We start from the raw sequence: 19,453 nt of genomic DNA, 5'->3' as shown, positions 1-19,453 counted from the left end.
ATCAGAGACTCAAGAACAGTGTGAAAAAGATTCATTAATTGTATTGCATGCATTGGCAGATGGAGGTCATAAAGTAAGTAAGGACAAATTGCAGTTCTGCAAACAACAAGTAGAATACTTGGGAAGACAGTTGTGTGGGACCACGCGATGTATAGCCCCAAGCCAAGTCGAGGCTATAATCAAGGCTCCCAAACCCCAAACAGTGGGACAGATGCTTTCATTCCTTGGGATGGCAGGGTACAGTCGGCCGTGGATTTGTGATTATGCAATAAAAACTGCACCTTTGCGTGCCATGATTAGAGCAGTGGGGCAAACAAGCAATGCAGCTCTCCTCGTCTGGACAGATGAGGCAACGGGAGCTTTTGAGGCCCTGAAAACAGACATGCAATCTGCTCCCGCGTTAGGTAACCCGGATTATGGGAAACCTTTCCATTTGTATGTTACTGAAAAAGCTGGATATGCTTGTGCTGTACTAATGCAGGAAACAAATGAAGGAAAACAACCATTGGCCTATTATAGTACAAAGCTTGACAACATTGAAACAGGATTGCCACCATGCTATCAGGGTCTAGCAGCAGCTGCCTTTGCATTTCAAAAAGCATCATCCATAATCATGGGACATGCAGTAACGTTGTACACGTCGCATCAGTTACATGCCCTGCTAACCAGTCAACGTTTTGTCTTAACACAAGCTAAACGCACTGGATATGAAGTTGTGTTGTCCGCCCCAGAAACAACAATACAACGTTGTCACACGGTGAATCCTGCCACCAAATTGACCACACCGTTAGATGGTTCTCCACATAACTGTGTGGCAGAGACAGAGAAATTTTTGAGAGCCAGAGAACATTTGTATAATCACGCCATAGATGCAGATCTAACCCTGTTCGTGGACGGCTCATGCTTTCGGGATGCCGCGGGATTGCATGCGGGTATGGGGATAGTTAAACTAAACACGGATGGCGAGACCTTTGAATTACTGGAGTCCCAAGGAATTGATCAGCCTTGTTCAGCCCAACTGGCAGAAATCAAAGCCTTAACTATGGCTTGCCAGATAGCTAAAGATCAACGTGTTAATATCTACACAGACTCAGCCTACGCTTATGGCGTATGTCATGTACATGCAAACATTTGGAAACAAAGGGGATTCCTGAGAGCAGATGGCACCCCTGTCACTCATGGAGAAGCGATTTCCCAACTGTTACAAGCTCTCCAATTACCGTCTGAGGTAGCCATCATTAAATGTGCAGGTCATCAAAAGAATAATAACATCATAGCTCAAGGTAACAACCTAGCAGATGACGCAGCTCGCAAAGGAGCACAAGGAGAAAATATGTTTCCCCTGCTAACCATCCAAGATTGTGCCCCACTGGTTTCACTTGACGCACTGATAGTGGCTCAAAGTAGGGCCAGTGGAGAAGAAAAACGAATGTGGGTTACACGAGGCGCTATTGAGACACGCAGTCAGGGGCCAGCAGACAAGCTGTGGCGCAGTAGTCATGGACATTTTGTGTTACCCACCAATTTATTACGACATGCAATCATTTGGGCCCACAGACCCGATCATTGTTCGCGAGTCCAAATTATGAACAAACTAAAAGCTGTCTGGTGGTCACCATATATGGCAGCTACAGTGGACCGTTTGTTGAATGAGTGTGAGGTATGTGCACAGTACAATGTCCGGAAATCATTCACAGCCCCTTTAGCCCACATTCCGGTCCCTGATGGGCCATTTAGACATCTTATGATGGATTTCATAGACATGGGAGCTGAAAATCGAGTTAAACGAATGAGATATGTTTTGGTAGTGATATGCAGATTCAGCCGATGGATTGAGGCAGTAGCCTCTGCAAATCAAGACCATAAAACGGTAGCCAAATTCTTGTGCCGAGATGTCTTTCCAAGATTTGGCATTCCAGATACTATCTCATCTGACAACGGTAGGGCTTTTGTAGCCAAGGTTACACAAGAAACATTCAAACAATTGGGTATCAAACAGAAGTTTGGGTGTGTTTATCACCCCCAATCAAATGGGGCGGTGGAACGGGCTAATGGAATTTTAAAGAACAAACTAGCAAAAATCATAGCAGACAGCAATGGCAAACTAACCTGGCTGGATGCGTTGCCGCTTGCTTTATTGTCAATGCGCTCACAAACTAACCGACTAACCCATTTGACACCATTTGAAGCTCTTACAGGTCGGCCGATGCCTATTCCATACCTGAGAGGACCCTACGAAGGACCATCGCTGGAGCAGCTACAAGACGAATGGCATAATTATTTGAGACAGTTAACCCAAATACACAAAACTATCTTTTTGCAGGTCAAAGGTGCTACAGAAGACAGAGAAGCAGAGATTCCACTCGAAAATCAGAGCATCCAGCCTGGTGATCTGGTTTACGTCAAAGTGTTCAAAAAGAAGTGGGACAGGCCCCGCCGAGAAGGTCCTTTCAAAGTTATTCTTGCCTCACGTACAGCAGTCAAAGTAGACGGTAAGGACACTTGGTTTCATTTAAACCACTGCTGTAGGGTTGGTGGCCCAGCGCCCCTGCGGCCTCGGCAAGCTCGTCTTGGCAGAGCCGCCGGGCCAAGGGGGGAAGCAAGAGAAGCCAGAGACCCTACAGCAGCACCGAGGGACGGCCACGCCTCCCTGCAGCCAGAAGAAGCACCGAGGGAAGGCCACGCCTCCCTGCAGCCAGGCGAACACCAGCCAAGGCGCTCACAGAGACTGATTGAACAAAGGCGACGCACAGCTTCAGAGAGTAGTGGATCCCTGCCAGATAGAGCAGTGACAGACTCAGATGCAGACTCAGAAACAACTGGAGACGCAGGCCAACAGACAGACAGAAATACAGACCGACAGATAGACAGGCCACAGGAGACATCAGACTCGGACAGCAACTTAGATTTACCGACAGAAGAACCACAGGAAGTACAACCCAGACAAAGCACAGATACACCACACATCCCTAGTGACAGCTCATCTAGTGACGGCTCACTCAGTAGCACATCTAGTAGCACATCTCAACAGTCATCAGAGCAATGATTAAGGAATTATTCAAGGGATTGACAATACTACTGGTGGTCAGTATGGGAGAAAATAGACATCCAAAACATACAACGGACTGTGCCGTGGCCATGGCCGCAATAGCAGCTAAACAAGGCATTCTAAACACAGGAAAAACATATAATTTGGTATACATTAAATCAAAAGCCTACAAGAACATAGGAATACAGGGAAAGCTGGGGGATTACATATTAGGCGAAGCCATTAGCATCAAATGTGAAGAGGAGGGAACACTCAACATAGAGGTAATTTGTGATAAAGGAGGATGCAGGGAAACCAAGCAAGACGTAACTGTTACAGTACATGAAGCCACAAAATGGGTAAAAATCAAACCAAGGAAAAAGAGGACAATTAGAAGCCTAGAAATAAGCAGTCACTTAGGGAGATGGGATCCCAGTATAGACCTAGCCCGCACACAAGGGCTGAAGACCAATTTATTTTACCAATGGTTGAAATTTTCGGCTAGGGAGATCAGTGAAAAGCCTTGCATAGCCTGTCACCGGAAAGGTGTGATACCTCAGGCTAAACCCCTACCTGATATCAACAACTGTTATAGGAGTCCCCAACATAACTCAGACCAAGCAGAATGCTATACACAATGTGTTATGAAAATGGCAGTAGGTGATGAAAAATATGCTGCCGACAGTAAACTTTGTCCAGTGCCTCTAAGTACAGAAGGAACCGTTCCACCTATGATTAAAATAGAGAAAGGGATGATACACCCATTCTGTATAGCTAAAGGCTTAGTAGCACAATACATAAGCGATTGGCAGGTAGGGACGACCCAGCCAAAACACCACATACAGTGTATGCAAAAGCAGCAAGAATACAAACCGGCCAAAACAGCATGGAACATTACCGTCTGTCACACCCTGCCAGCAGCAGGCATACAGTGTGAACAAATAGTACCGGCCACAGGGGGGTCTGTAATTGGACTGAATCTCACCCATGCTTCATGGGTATCTACTCCAAATTTAGCTAAGGGAACGGTACCCTTAGCTGACATCTTTTGGATATGCGGACAAAAAAGGAAACTCCTGTCATCGCTGTCCCCGAATTGGAAAGGCCTTTGTGCTCCTGTGATGCTCACAGGAGCTATAACAGTAATTGAAATGCCAAATTCAATACAACCCATGCCACAGAAACTTCGTAAAAAAAGAGGAATAATGACACTTAAAACAGACTACAACATCACAGTAAGAAACGGGATACCAGAAGGGATACCCCGACAATTAGAAGCCATAGACAGTAGCAGAGTTAAAGCAGATGAAGACGCGGATAAATGGGGATGGGCATTGGCTCTGTTCGGGGTTACTCCAAAAATCCGTTCTAGGTTCCAGGAGGTGCAGTGGATTAATTACTTGTGGTATAATCAGCAAAGATACCTGAACTGGACATTGGCAGCAGTAGGAGCCTTAACCGAACAACTGCACGCCACCTCGCTAATGACAATGCAAAATAGATTAGCTATCGAGATGATGATGGCTGATGAACAAGGAGTTTGTATTATGATCAAAGCCACCGAATGTTGCACAGCTATTCCCATGCGTACAGGGGAAGACGGAAATTTGACAGAGCTCTTAATCACACTTGAAGAGATGCAACAGGAACTGTTAAGTAACTCCATAGGAGGGAGAAATGAAACTGACGATTCTGGATACATTGTAGGGAATGGAATGAATATTGGCCCACTATTTTCACTGTTTGGGACTCTAAGGAGAGGGTGGATATCATGGAAAGACTGGTTATACCAGATAGGTGTAGTCTTGGCACTAACAGGGGTGGCGGTCTTGCTGGTAATATGTTGTGGTATTCCCTTGATAAAATTTCTGGTCAATAAATTGATTTCATCCACAGTAGGACAGCTCCCACTGTTAGCCATCCGAGCCCTAGAAGAAAGCACAAACGAAACAGACAGAGAACCAGAATATATGGAAATGGATGAAATACCAATTATCCTCCCCGACAGCCCCCAGCTCCCTAATATTGTGGCGTACACCCCAGATAGGGAGGACTGGGATGGACCGTGCTTGGTGATATTGTAGACGAGGAAGAAGACATGCACGCACATTTACATTCACACACATGCACCCACAAAAATGAGGGATAGGATAGACAATATCTGAAAGAATGACATGGAGCTGTAATAATGAACGTATATGTATATTACTAGGACACAGGAGTATGGCTGAGAGACCAGACTCTCCTGATCAGGGACCTATGCCTGATCTGCCTCTATCAAGTCTGATTGGACTCTCAGAACTGTTTGGAGAAGAGGATATACAGGAGGGATGGTCGAGACATGATTGGTCGCCACAGCCGCCTTCCATCCAGCAGCTAAACCAGTTGGCAACAGAAGGATCTTCATCGTTCCAGCACCTGGCGATGACGGCTTCACAGAATCTGCCTGCAGCAAGAGTCGGCCCGAGGACTCCACCATCACCTGAAGGACCCTTTGGACTCAGGAACACACCCCTTCCGCAGATGCCATGGAGACAGTCACATGTGCCAGTGGCAACGATACCCTCCAGGGGAGGCAGCCAAGGTCGGCCATATGCAGCAACCGCCCGAGTGCATCCTAGACCCAATTCACTGCTAGGACCTGTCCCCAGCTTTCCACCCCCAAGGCAGGAGAGATATTCCGATCAGCCCAGTACCTCTGGAGGAGGATCAGCAGGGGTGGACCTTAGCCGAACTCACCCACCAGGACAGAGGGGAGCTTTGTACAGGCTGCTAAATGCCCAGAGTGTCCCAACCACTTGCCTGTGCGACATCAACAATACTCCCCCCACACACGAAATGCCTTCCCCCTTGTACTTCCTGTCCCCTGGACTGCACAACCTTAATCTGGTCATGGTCACCCCACAGGACATGGCAATCTTGGTTCGAGAGCTTCGTGTTCCACAAGAATCTGTTCCAAAAACCTTGGAGCAACTCCTGCCCCTCACAAATCACATTCCCCATGAGCTATTTGAGGAAATCATGCCACAACTAAGTCAGACAGCTGCATACCTGTTCAGGATACACCGTGACAATGCCAACATCTCTTGTGCTCAGGAGGGCCTCCATACTCAACTGTGTGGTCTTCAGTCTAGTATGGACATGCTAGCCAGCATGATGGAGCATATGGAAAGGGAACAGCTAGGGCTGGCCACCACCACCCTGAATGTGGGCAAGAATTCTCTGGGGGCCCTGTACAACCTGGCCAAGCAGCACAAGGAGCTGGAAAGATCCATCAGAGAACTGCACGACTGTCTGAAAGCCAGAATTCCTGATCCTTCCCCCACAACCCCTGAAAGGCCAACCTCCCCATATTCCCCAACTTCTCCCAAAACTTCAGACGCTGAGTAAATGCTGAGGAGCGCGGACTGACGTAATGGCACTGAATACGGACTATGATCTTGGTTCTTGAGTTTGAATTGCGGACTGGTTACAGAAATCTGAGTGTAAATAAAAACAAAGAAGGATATATGTTAGTAACGAAGGTTGGGTAAATGTCTGTCCTTACCATCATCTGCGTAACACAGATAAAGCTAAATGCGTACACATAGATATCACATTGCAAAGTTATAAAAAGGGGACCCTTACACGGCGTGTTTGGAGGTTTAGTAGTAAAGACGCACCATAGGGACCCCTTTTTCTTAAATTATAGCATGCCTCAAGAGACATGCATCGCCTAAATTTGGCGTCTGGCCAAAAAGGGCATTAGAAAACAAGCTGAAAAAGAAGAAAAACAAAGTGGAAAATGTTGAGAAATGGCCTATAATGAAAACCATTATATGATTGACTAAGGCAAATGACTTAAGGACGGACATGAAGGGAAACCATTTATTGTGTTTATCATTTAACTAGACATAGCTGCGCTAACCTTAGAATAGTTTCTTGATTGGTTGACTAAATAGTGGTAACGTAGGGGTTATTTGATGCATTTAAGTAATAAATGTGTGACTCTAACAAAATAATATGTAGAACCAAGTATAATGGGTTGGAGCCTCTGGTTGAGTGAGACAATAGATGCCAGAAGATGATTGGTTGCACTGATGTCAATGTAAAGCCTTTACTTTGCCATGATTAAGAAGTTGCTGTAACTTGTTTTATGTGGCCATTTTAAGTGCCTTGAATTACACCAAAACTCAATGTTTGAATGTCAACTTGCGTTGATATAATCCAGCTAATTAATCACCTTGTGCCTTAGTATGTAGGTTCACCTGCACTTACACTTAAATATATTTACCGTGTGAAGAATCACTTATAGTCATATCCGCACCAGAGTTATCAGTAAGTCGAGTGATGTGTTTTCTTTTTTATTGCAATGCACAAATGAAGATGTCTTGTCAGTAAACAACCCAAGAGTATAGTTGATGTAATGGGACTCTTTCGAGTCCCAGAGGAGGGACTGTAGAAGAATTTTTAGGTCCTTATTTGAACTATGATGAACTATCAAGTGTCCTGATCTGAACTGTATGTCCTCTGGTTGAACTAGCAGGTGTTCAACCCAAAAAAAAGGGCTCTATTCGTCATTCAGTCTGTCAGGGGCTTTCCAAGGCCTTTTAGGTGCTTTCCCACAGGCCACGTGCAGGGGCCTCGGGCCAGCTGCACCTGTGGCTGAGGCCATGTGCGGGGGGGGCCTCAGGCCAACTGCACCTGTGGCTGAAGGTCTTTTAAAAAAAATCAGTTGTAAATCCTTCACGTTTTAATGGGAGCGTTTGTCACATTGAAATAATGGCCTAACACCTGCTTAGGGTTCACTAGAGGACGCTTCCAATAGAAAACCATGTCTTGGGAATGAAATAAATAAAAAAGTCGAAGGAGGAGCGATGCCCGCGGGTCTCCAATAAATAGATGAGCGCGGTTGTCATATTCAGTCTCTCTAGAGGACTCAGTTTGTCTAAGCTCTGTGTCGAAGGCTTAAATAAACTTAAAAACTCTGTGCATTTTATCTTGCTTAAGGCTGAATTATTCTAAAGTGTTGTGTCCTTTTCTAGCATATCACTTGCAATTAGTTTGTGTTATCTAAAAGACAACATCCCGAGAAGACTAAAGACGAGCCACGTCACTTATCTAATACACCTCGTATATATATATATATATATATATATATATATATTTATTGATTTTTGATAAGCCTGCAACTTTGCATATTGTCACATCGCTACGCTCACCCAGAACTCCTTGGCTCATTCATGTGCTCAGTGTATCAAGAAGTGGGACACACCACACTGAAGTAAACAAATGTGGACAGAACAGGGAGGAACAGGAGTGAGAAAACGTGCAGTGTCAAGGTTCCCCAAGGACCAGGGCAGAGAAACATGGTTCAAGTGACAGCCAGAGCTTATGTGAGGGAGGCCAGCAGGAGTCGCTGTGCATACGGTAGTCAATAGGCCTCACTCTGCTGACAGCTAAAAGATACTCTGGCCAGTCAGGCCAGAGCACGGGTTTTTTAGCCAAATGGTCAGAGTTGGCGATCTTCCGGCATGGGAGGCGGACACCTCCCATGCCAGAAGATTATGGGTTTGCATTCCGAGGGGAGTGAGTGGGAGGAGTCCCAATAGAAAATCAACACAGAAGCAGAGAGGAATAAAAAAGTGAGTCTGTAAAGTGGTTTGTAGCACAATCGGATCTCTGAACTGAAGAAAAGTGATTCTAATGCTAACTGAACATAAAAGTAAATGAATATGAAAGTAGCCTGCTAAAAGATTGCTTTGTGTCCATCACTGCAAATATGTTTTAGAAGTGTTTAGTTTGAAAAATTATTCAACAAAATTGGCAAATAATTTTTCTAGACCTCTTCAGTGTAAAATCACATGAAAGTTAGAAAAGCTCCAAATCACATTTCACAACCTGGCACAAAATGTTGGATTTCTACTTGATAAATTCATAAATCAACTATCAAAACAGTTGTCATCTATGGAGCTCCTGAAGTCCATCCATCCATCAATCTTCTATACCCACTAAGTCCAATCAAGGGTCATGGGGGGCTGCAGCCTATCCCAACAGTCATAGAGCATGAGGCAGGGTACACCCTGGACAGGATGCCAGGGCCACATACAGATAAACAAACACATTCATGCACACCTACAGTCAATTTAAAGTCTCCAATTCACCTAACATACATGTCTTTTGGATGTGGGAGGAAGCCGGAGCACCAGGAGAGGACCCACACAAGAGTATGCAAACTCCACACAGGACGGCCCCAGGTGTGTAGTGATACCACAGCATTCTTGCAAGGCAGCAGTGCTAACCACTAAGCTGCTCTCTCATATTATTATCTAGGATAACAGACTGTACATTGACAATACACTGCCATTTTATGAGAGCAAGTTATGATGTGTTGCACACAAGACAAGTTAGTTTGTGCACATTAAATAATGATCTTTTAGGCATTAGTTGCAGACTGCATTGGACATAAGTGTAATTTATGGGTTATCTTTGGTCATCATTTATATTTTGGATCTATGAATTTTTAAACAATAAATCCATACCATACGGAAGTTACCCTGTGGACATAAGTATTTAATACTGGGGTACAAACCACAGACTGACTGTAGTAATATCTAATATTTAAAGTTGACTGCATGTGCGTTCGATATGCACAGCCACAATAATAAAGCATTTGACACCAAACTTGGTATTGTGACAGTGGGGACACCAACTGGGAGGTCACTGGGGCTCTTAGGTTGAAAGCGTACGTACATGCACTAACGAACAAACGAGCGCGCGCACACACACACACACACACACACACACACACACAGTCAGCCTTATATATTAGATCACGACCTGTTCCGCTATACACAGCCACAGTAATTAAGCAATCGAGAGCAAAGCAAACATCACACTTAACTATGCAATAGCGGCTGGCTAAGGTGCACTTTAATTACAATCCGAATGGGCCAGCGTGTGAGTTAAGACGCATGTTTTTCAATTAAAATGTACCTGCTGTGTATGGCATGCCAGAGCATTGCAGTGATGACTCATGGCCTTTTATCATATCATTCAGTGAGTCTCATGTCACAAAGTACTCTATGAAAATTAATGATGACAACAACACAATGTAATGCAATTTACTATACCTTAAATAAAGTGACATGAAATATATAATGACATGGCTAAAATTCTTCTCCATTACTCGAGCGCAGAACAGGTAACTCAGCTAGCCTAGTGCATACATACACACACATATATATGTGTGTGTGTGTATACATACACACACAAGTTAAATCTTGTGCGCCTAGATACAAACGTACTTTTTGGTACTTTGAGGGTTCCGTAGTCTTCCGTCAACAGACTAAATTGTTCCACGCAAACAAATTATATATACACATTAAAAAGCGCACAACAATAAGTTGCTTTATATTTATACCGAAAAAGATGATGACGGCGTGGGTCAAAATGCATTCTAAAAAGTTACTGCTCATCGTGAACTCTAAAAATCAAACAAGGTTGTTTGTAAAACAATAACATGCTGCTACTTTGTCAACTTGATAGGAACGTTGCTATCTGTTGCTTGATACGTCCATTTGTTTAGTTTTTTCTTTACTTTTTTGTACAGAAAGTTTAAAAGAGCATTTTAAAAGCATAATTCCAGTATATCTGACCAGTTAACCCGTTTCTCTTTTTCTAAACATTTACCATACAGTCAAAAAGTTTTTTTTTTTAATTACCTTTCCGAAGAGATCTTTTTTTTATAAACCAACATCCATACTGATCGTTTCCTATTCTGCTGCGCACGCGCAAATCGCAGTGTAGAAAAAAGTCAATCACAAAACTAACCAATGAGCAAAGCGGAAAAGGCGGCAGACCCGCCTCCTGTGTTATCTATAAACAAAGTCCAATCAGAGGAGTCCAATGATAAAGGCTTTTTTTATTTTCTTATTGTAACGTCAGACAAACTAAGACAAACTAAAAAACGTGCTGGCTGTTAACATGGAGCCAATCCACTGTAATTTATTGTTGTTTCATATATTTTGTTTAGTTTCTCGCTGCTCTTTACTTTTGTGAGTTGGAAGCGTTTATTGTCTGTGAAATGTACCAGTGTCTTGAAAGGCATGTATATATAAAATGCATATTATTATTAAATTTCACTTTGTCAAAGGTCAAGGAATTTGATTTTCAACCTGATTTGATCTAACTGCGGGACATACTTTAGAATACGAATAGCAATAAGAAAAACTTTGTTAATTCAGAAGGAAATTGTTTTGCCAGAGTGCCTAAACAGTAAACAGTAATTATTGTTTTGTTTTGGGGTCTTTTTTAATGACAACAATGAGTGCAACATGTTTATGCATGTTTATACTTACGGTGCATCCGGAAAGTATTCACAACGCTTCACCTTTTCCACATTTTGTTATATTACAGCCTTATTCCAAAATGGATGAAATTATTTTTCTTCAAAATTCTAAACACAATATGCCATAATGACAATGTGAAAAAGTTTTTTAGATTGTTGCAAAGTTTTATATATATACGAGGTCTATTAGATAATAAACTGACCCTTTTATTATTTTTTTTAACTATATGGATTTGAATGACATGCGATTACACCAATCATGCTTGAACCCTCGTGTGCATGCATGAGTTTTTTCACGCGTCGGTGACGTCATTTCCCTGTGGGCAGGCCTTGAGTGAGATGTGGTCCCGCCCTCTCGGCTGAATTCCTTTGTTTCACACGCTGCTCGAGACAGCGCGCGTTGCTTTATCAAACATTTTTCTGGACCTGTGAGGAATATCCGAGTGGACACTATTCGAGAAATTAAGCTGGTTTTCGGTGAAAAGTTTAACGGCTGATGAGAGATTATGGGGTGTTTCTGTCGCTGTAAGGACTTCCCACGCAGCGGGACGTCGCGCAGCGCTTCCAGGTGCCGTCGTCGGCCTGTTTCGACCTGAAAACATCCTAATTTAAGGCTTAATTCACCCAGGACGTCGTGAGAGAACAGAGAAGATTCAGAAGAGGCCGGCATGGACTTTATGCGGACATTCCACTGTTTAAGGACATTTTGTAATGAAAGACGTGCGCGCAAATTCGCCGAGTCATTTCCGTGACAACTCGGCAAATCTGTGTGCGCCACGACAGGAAAAACACCTCCGTGTTGAAAACCATTTGTAAAATTCTGGCGGCTTTTGATGGCTTTCAACAAGTGAGTAACTGAGAAATTGTTTAACAGCTTGGGCATGTTCCAACTTGCCCGTTAAGGTTTCCAACGGAGGTGTTTTTCCTGTCGCGACCCCCCCGCGGTCGGGTCCAGCCCGACATGCGACTCTGCCCGCACATTCTTTCATTACAAAATGTCCGTTAACAATGGAATGTCCGAATAAACTCCTCATGGCGACTTCTTCTGAAAGTTCTCTGTTCTCTGACGACTTCCTGGGTCAACAGAGCCTGAAATGTGGAAGTTTTCAACTTGAAATGGCGAGACGCTGCCGCCTCGAAGCGCAGATCGCCGTCGGGTGCCGTGGGCACTATCAGACCAAAATCTCTCATCAGCCGTTAAAATTTTTACCGAAAACCAGCTGAATTTATCAAATGGTGTCCACTCAGTTGTGCCTTACAGTTTTGAAAAAAATTTGATCAAACAAAGCAGCAGCCATTCCTAAACAATGAAAAAATCGACGAGAGGGTGGGCGACTCCTCACTCAAAGACTGCCCACAGGCGAATGACGTAACCGACAGGCGTGAAAAAACTCTCGCATGCCCACGAGGGTTCAAGCATGTCTGATGTAATCACACGTGATTCAAATCCATATGGTTTTTGAAAAAAATAATAAGGTCGGATACTTTTCTAATAGACCTCGTATATATATATATATATATATATATATATATATATATATATATATATATATATATATATATATATATATACACTGAGGCTGGATTCTAAGTGTTGTTTAGTCACCTTAAGTGGTACCGAAACACTGCTTGGCCCATGGACTAACAAAATGTGGAAAAAAAGGAAGCGCTTTGAATACTTTCCGGATGCACCGTAGGTGGATTGCAGAACTGTCCTGGCAAGGTCTGCCAGAGGTCTGGGTGACAAGCATTTGGGCAAAGGCCAAGCTCAAATGTCAGATTGCTGTTGTAGCTGTTGTGTGGGCCGCTGAAGAGGAGGTACTGCTGGCCCACCACCAGAGGGCGCCCTGCCTGAAGTGCAGGCTTCAGGCACGAGAGGTTGCGCCCCCACGGGAGCAACTGGGAGTGACAGCTGTCACTCATCATCAACGCCAGCTGTCACTCATCAACCACCACCACCATAAAAGCCGGGTAGCATCTCCACCTGGCTGCCGAGATATCGTCTACCTATCAGGTTAGTGATGGCAATTTCGAAGCCTCATGAACCAATGAGCCACTGCAACACAACTGGCTGAAAATCGACACACTGCTTCGACGCGTTTGATACAGTTTGAAGGGTGACATCTGCTGGATTGCTTTGAGAATGACCTTGAGCGAGTGCCCTGACAAATGTTTGCATTAATTCATGACTGATGTGGTTTGTTCTTGAAAAATAATAATAATAAAAGAAAATGTCATATGTATTACTGTGTCTTTTTTAATGTAATAAATAGTCCCTACAGATGCACACATAATGGTTATGAAAGCCTTTATTGTAGACTATATGTAGATTTGTGTTATCATTCCTCAAACTATATTTGGATAAAATGTGACGGGAAAAGTGAGAAAGACGTGCTTCTGCAACTGGTGCTTATGTTGCTGTAATTTGTAAATTAGAATAGAGGGGATAGGAGACAGTGATTGTGCAACTTTCAACAATCTTTATTCAAAAAAGAATAATTTCAACATTGTTGGACTTTAATCGGCTCCTCTTCTGCCTCACCACCTCTCCAGCTTTGGAGAAGACCCACTGCAAGGCACTGATGTTGCTGGCATCAACAAATATTTTTTTCCATTCTCTGTAAATTGGGATAGACTGCGACTCATGTCCCCCAGTATTTGAGCCGGTCTTCTCCTCTGGAGGTGGGCATATGTTGGGTCAAACCTTTGTAGTAAAGCCCTGAAGGCTTTGCTCTCCACTATTTGGACGGTTGTGCATCTTCCACAACATAGTCCACCAGTGTCTCATCCAAATCAGCTTGTCTGCCTTTAATGGAAATACAGTATGACATGCTGAGCTATTTTTGTTGATGAGTATGTTTTAATCTTAGATAAAGAATAAACTATATCTTACATGGCCTGATTCCTGCTCCAGGAGCAGCACCAGAAGCAGCAGCCATTGATGTCTCAGGATGTTTGGACCTCAGGTGTCATTGAAGACATATTGTTACTGTACCTCAACTCTTGAGCACAAATCAAGCACTTGTCCTTTTTGGGACTTATTAGATCAAAGTGCTCCCAATCAATTGATCGTGCTCTTTTTGGAACTGGCTCCTCCATGTCCCTTCCTCACCACGACTCACTCTCACACACACACACACACGCACACACACTCACCTTTCTCACACCTTTCACTTCAACAAAATCACAGCTCTTCAGTCACTCAGCTCAGTCTCTGATCTACCTATAATATATAGTCGAACCTATAACCGATGTTGATGTACTGTGTGAATAAATGTTGTATATGAATGGCCTGTTGTGTTTGGTGTGTGTCTGTCTATGTTAGATCCTATGTGTATGTACTAAATGAACTCTAAACTAGACCTAAACATAAACTAATGCTTTCCTTGGCTACGATTCACGTGGTAATTGGTAATAACAGTGTAGCTAGCAATCTCCTCCTCTCACAAACCCACGGTTTGAGCTGCGATTCAGATCTCATTTAAATACTTGGCGGGTCGTATTGACACGCCCAGATTATGTGAAGCTCGACACGTGGTGTGACGTAACGAGGCCTCGCTCGCAGTGGTCACGTGATGGGGGCGTGCTCAAAACGCTGCTCACCGACACTTCTGGTTCAAAAAGCTTGATGCTGTGTCGAGCAGACTGACTCGACCTTAACATCAGTACATCAGGTAAACACTCAGCCTTTTAACACGAATTGTTCAGCTAAACGTAAGACAGTCGTAACATCTTTACTTCTGTGTTTAACTACGTTAAATTCTGAGTTTGCAGACGTACCTTTGTACGCGAGAGTTTGTAGGTGTGTTTGGGGAGTTGGCGTTCTCCGCTCCTCATCCCAGACTCCGCTAGCGTGACTTGGATTCTGCACGAACTCTTGGGATAATTGTGATTAGGAGGTGGAGGTATTCCACCAGAAGAGAACTGTGTGCTGTGCTGACTGTTTGCTGGGTATTCACGCACCCACCATCATCTGTCTGTTCTTCCTGCCAGCAGTACCAAGTCTGACAGCTGAAGACGGTGGCCACCTGGGGACTCAGGACTTGGCGGCTCTGGTGTGCTTCAGATCCGCTGGCAGTGGAAATCGTGTGGGATCCGGCTCTTCTCTGGACAGACGTCTTCTATCCTCGAGCCTGCCCACACGTCACCTTTGTATATTTGGCTGTATTCCAAAATCTGCAATTGTCTGTATTTCGTTGTGCACATTTCACAACAGTAAAGTGTTATACTTTTGGCTCATCCATTGTCCGTTCATTTACGCCCCCTGTTGTGGGTCTGTGCTTTTTGTCGTCTGTGTTGTTTCTGTTGTGACTCCTCCCACTCCCACTTGCTCCCTTTGGGACACAAGCTTATAGTCTCTGGCATGAGAGGCGAACGCTCTGTCCAGTCAGCCAAAACCTGGGCTCTGGCCTGAGTGGCCAGAGTATCCTTTGGCAGTTGGGAGAGTGAGGCCTATGGACTACCATATGCACAGCGACTCCTGCTGGTCTCTGTCACATTGTACCACACGCTGTCTTCAAGTCCACACATACTATTACCTAGTTAACCACAAATACTTGATGAAAGCTGGTAGTTGAGCTCACACAGTAACAAATATCACATGAGTGTATCTTCATAATCGCATCTTCATACCTCATCACAACTGAAATGTCGGGGCCGTGTGCTGCTTCCGGTGACCCAAACAGTGATTAAAGCAAGTTTAATTGAAAATGATTTTAGGTAGGTAGGGTAGGCTTTTGTACATAAGCATAAAATTTGTAATCCAGAAACCATTTTTTTTTCTTCTTCTTCACATTTTTATTTCTGTCCATCACAAATAACAGTTCTTCCATGTTATTGTTGGTTTTGTCAGTTCATTGTTCACCAACGTTGTAACTGTTTCAGCCCAGTAGGGGGCGGCAGAGCACCTGCCAAGTGTGCTCACAATCACGTCACAAACGGTGTCTACTCATGTGCTATTTCCCATAATTTATATTCCTGAAATATGTATTTATGCTGCTGCTCTGCAACTAATTACAACTTTGCTAAAAATAAATGTTTGATTTGTTTGTATACCAATCAGAAAATCAGCAAGAGGGTGCACTCAGAGTCTAACACCCATATGTTTAACACATGTTCATGCAAATTAAATATTTGACATGACTTGATCAATCAATCAATCAATTTTTTTATATAGCGCCAAATCACAACAAACAGCTGCCCCAAGGCGCACCACACTGCAAGGCAAGGCCATACAATAATTATGTAAAACCCCAACGGTCAAAACGACCCCCTGTGAGCAAGCACTTGGCTACAGTGGGAAGGAAAAACTCCCTTTTAACAGGAAGAAACCTCCAGCAGAACCAGGCTCAGGGAGGGGCAGTCTTCTGCTGGGACTGGTTGGGGCTGAGGGAGAGAACCAGGAAAAAGACATGCTGTGGAGGGGAGCAGAGATCGATCACTAATGATTAAATGCAGAGTGGTGCATACAGAGCAAAAAGAGAAAGAAACAGTGCATCATGGGAACCCCCCAGCAGTCTACGTCTATAGCAGCATAACTAAGGGATGGTTCAGGGTCACCTGATCCAGCCCTAACTATAAGCTTTAGCAAAAAGGAAAGTTTTAAGCCTAATCTTAAAAGTAGAGAGGGTGTCTGTCTCCCTGATCTGAATTGGGAGCTGGGATGATGTGATAATGTGGCCTTGACGCTTGGTTAATTCTGTCCAAAGTAGAACCGATTTATTCTTACGTGAAACACAACCCTTCCCCAATGTTTAACCCATATTTGCTCCATTCTATTTGAGTGAAACAGTTTTGACCATGAGTTTAACCTTTCAAAGTCATCTAAGGTCAAAGGTCATGTGACCAATACAAAGGTGATATATAACTAAAGATCAAGCCCCAAAATGAGCATTTTAGCACAAACATCCTGAATATGGTTTATTGTGTAGTTAGTTGTATTAAAGGACTGGTGAGGGATATATGGTGAGGGAAATTTTTAGTATAATTGAATTTGTATATCAGCACCATTAGTACTAATTAGCAGGTATTAAGAAGTTCGTGAGGTTACCTCCACTCTTACTGAAGCAATATGCTGGTCATAGTTTTTAATGCCGACACCCAAGCCACCTGTTCTGAAAACCACCGCCCAGTGCACAAAGCCTGTCAGCTTCAGCTTTGGTAACTCAGAGACGGGGTGTGTTTGGGCTTCGTTCAGCCTGCCCAAGTCATGGCAGTCTTGGCTACACGCCACCTCTTTAGCTATTTATGGGTTGCCCAGGAGTTAGGCAGAGTCAGGCACGCTGCTCATGGTGACAGCTAGAGCCGCCCCATTTCATCTTCAAACCAGCTCTTCAGAAAACCCGTGAGTGACATCATGGAGGCTTTGTCCAGTGTATACACAGTCTGCATGCTGTAGATTTGTGTTTAATAGTAACAATAAATGTCTTTAAATAATTCTTTGGAATAGCCACTCTGAGTTTGACTTTTCAAGGTCTTCCTTGGCCAAAAGTCACATGACCAATAGATGGGTGATATATAACTTCATATTAGAGTTTAATAGTAACCATAGGAATATCATTAAGCAATTCTTTGAAATAGCCACTCTAAATGAGTTTGACTTTTCAAAGTCATGTGACCAACAGACATTTGATACAGTAAGTACTTCAGCTGCTCTCTTGTTTGACGTGTTTTACACCAGATGTCCTTCCTGACACAACTCCACCTTTCATGGAAAATGTGGCAGGGGTGAGATTTGAACCAGGAACCTTCCACACTGAAACCAAGCACACTAACCACTTGGCCACCACCGCTGCAACAGACATTTGATATATGACTTCATATTATATCCGTAAATATACATATTAGGCCCAAATTATAGCCTTTATGTCATTTTGTGCACACATTGACAGACACACAAGACCAAAATCAACCCCCCGCCCCCCATGAAGTAAGGCTGCCCATGCAAGTAAAAAGTGAAAAGCACAATCCCCCATACCGTTGTAAACCGAAGTGTCAGCTCACACCTGAAGCAAAAATTAAAAAGTACTAGATTCTGTTAAGAAACTGGCCTTGACTGAAAAAAAAAGTAGCATCAGATGGCTGATATGTACCCCGTACACTGAGACACATGAAGAATTATGATAATAATTCTTATCATAAAAAATTATTATTCATAATAATTTTCCCTGAAAATATTCAGCTGTTTTGTTCTTTTGTTCCTACACACACACACGCACGCACGCACGCACTCACAGGAACAGTTATGGTACACTGCTCACGTGGTGGCGTGCAGGGTAATTAAAATAATCATGTTTTTCATAGAGGATGGAGGTTAATTTATAGTTAATCTCTGTAAAAATAACCAAATTTTTCAGTTAAGATCAGAGAAACATTAAAATATTGAACCCCCCCCCCCCCACACACACACACACACACACACACTGATATCAAGACAAATGTTATTTATTTATATATTTAATATATTCAATTACAGCACAGAATTGTTTGAGTTTGTGTAACATTAAATATCCAATATATTCATCATCATCAGCAGGGCTTTTTTCTTTTGCTTTTGTTTTTAAATAAAGCAGAATATTTCCCATTTAATGGAATCAAATGATTTTCTAACTACTCCTTTAATCCTAAACTGAATGGAAAGCTGTGTTAGCAGCCACAAAAACATCAGAACAATTTTACATATAAAATGACTGTAAAATAGGTGCCAGTGAGCATTTAAAACTCAAACAGATGTTGCATCCATGTCAGCAGGGCCCAATGCTGAGCAGCCGGCCTGCCTATTTAAGGAAACTGGCTATAAGAACATCTGGCTTTTGTTCATCTCTCCCTAAAGTTTCCACACTGGACCATACAGACCCGGCTGTAAATGTTTGCGCCCGTTTCTCTAAATAAGGCAGCCGTATCATGATTACTGTCATTTCTGACTTTCCCCCCAAACATCCCTGGCAGAGCCTGCAGCAGCAGCAGCAGCCACAAAGCTGCAGACTGTTGCATTCTTTTGCCTTGTATGGAAAAATGGCCTGGCCTGGGATGTCTTTGTGAGGGACAGCGCCGCTCCTCCATTGGACACGGCAGAAATGGGAGGGTCCCTCCGGGAG

At 43.4% G+C, this 19,453-nt stretch overlaps 1 protein-coding gene across 1 annotated transcript in view; it reads right to left on the bottom strand.

The window, feature by feature from the left end:
* Positions 1-10,805, bottom strand: part of LOC117507217 (phosphatidate phosphatase LPIN2-like) — a 56,902-nt gene extending 46,097 nt beyond the window's left edge. The window contains exon 1 of the mRNA XM_034167038.1: positions 10,732-10,805. The gene's annotated coding sequence lies outside the window, so the exon portion shown is untranslated. The remainder of the gene's footprint in view (positions 1-10,731) is intronic.
* Between the last annotated feature and the right edge of the window lie 8,648 nt (positions 10,806-19,453).

This window comes from Thalassophryne amazonica, chromosome 3, assembly GCF_902500255.1.
Source record: "Thalassophryne amazonica chromosome 3, fThaAma1.1, whole genome shotgun sequence".
NCBI classification, from domain to species: domain Eukaryota; kingdom Metazoa; phylum Chordata; class Actinopteri; order Batrachoidiformes; family Batrachoididae; genus Thalassophryne; species Thalassophryne amazonica.
Note: the sequence above shows the minus strand (reverse complement) of the source record. Positions and strands in the feature narration are given on the sequence as shown.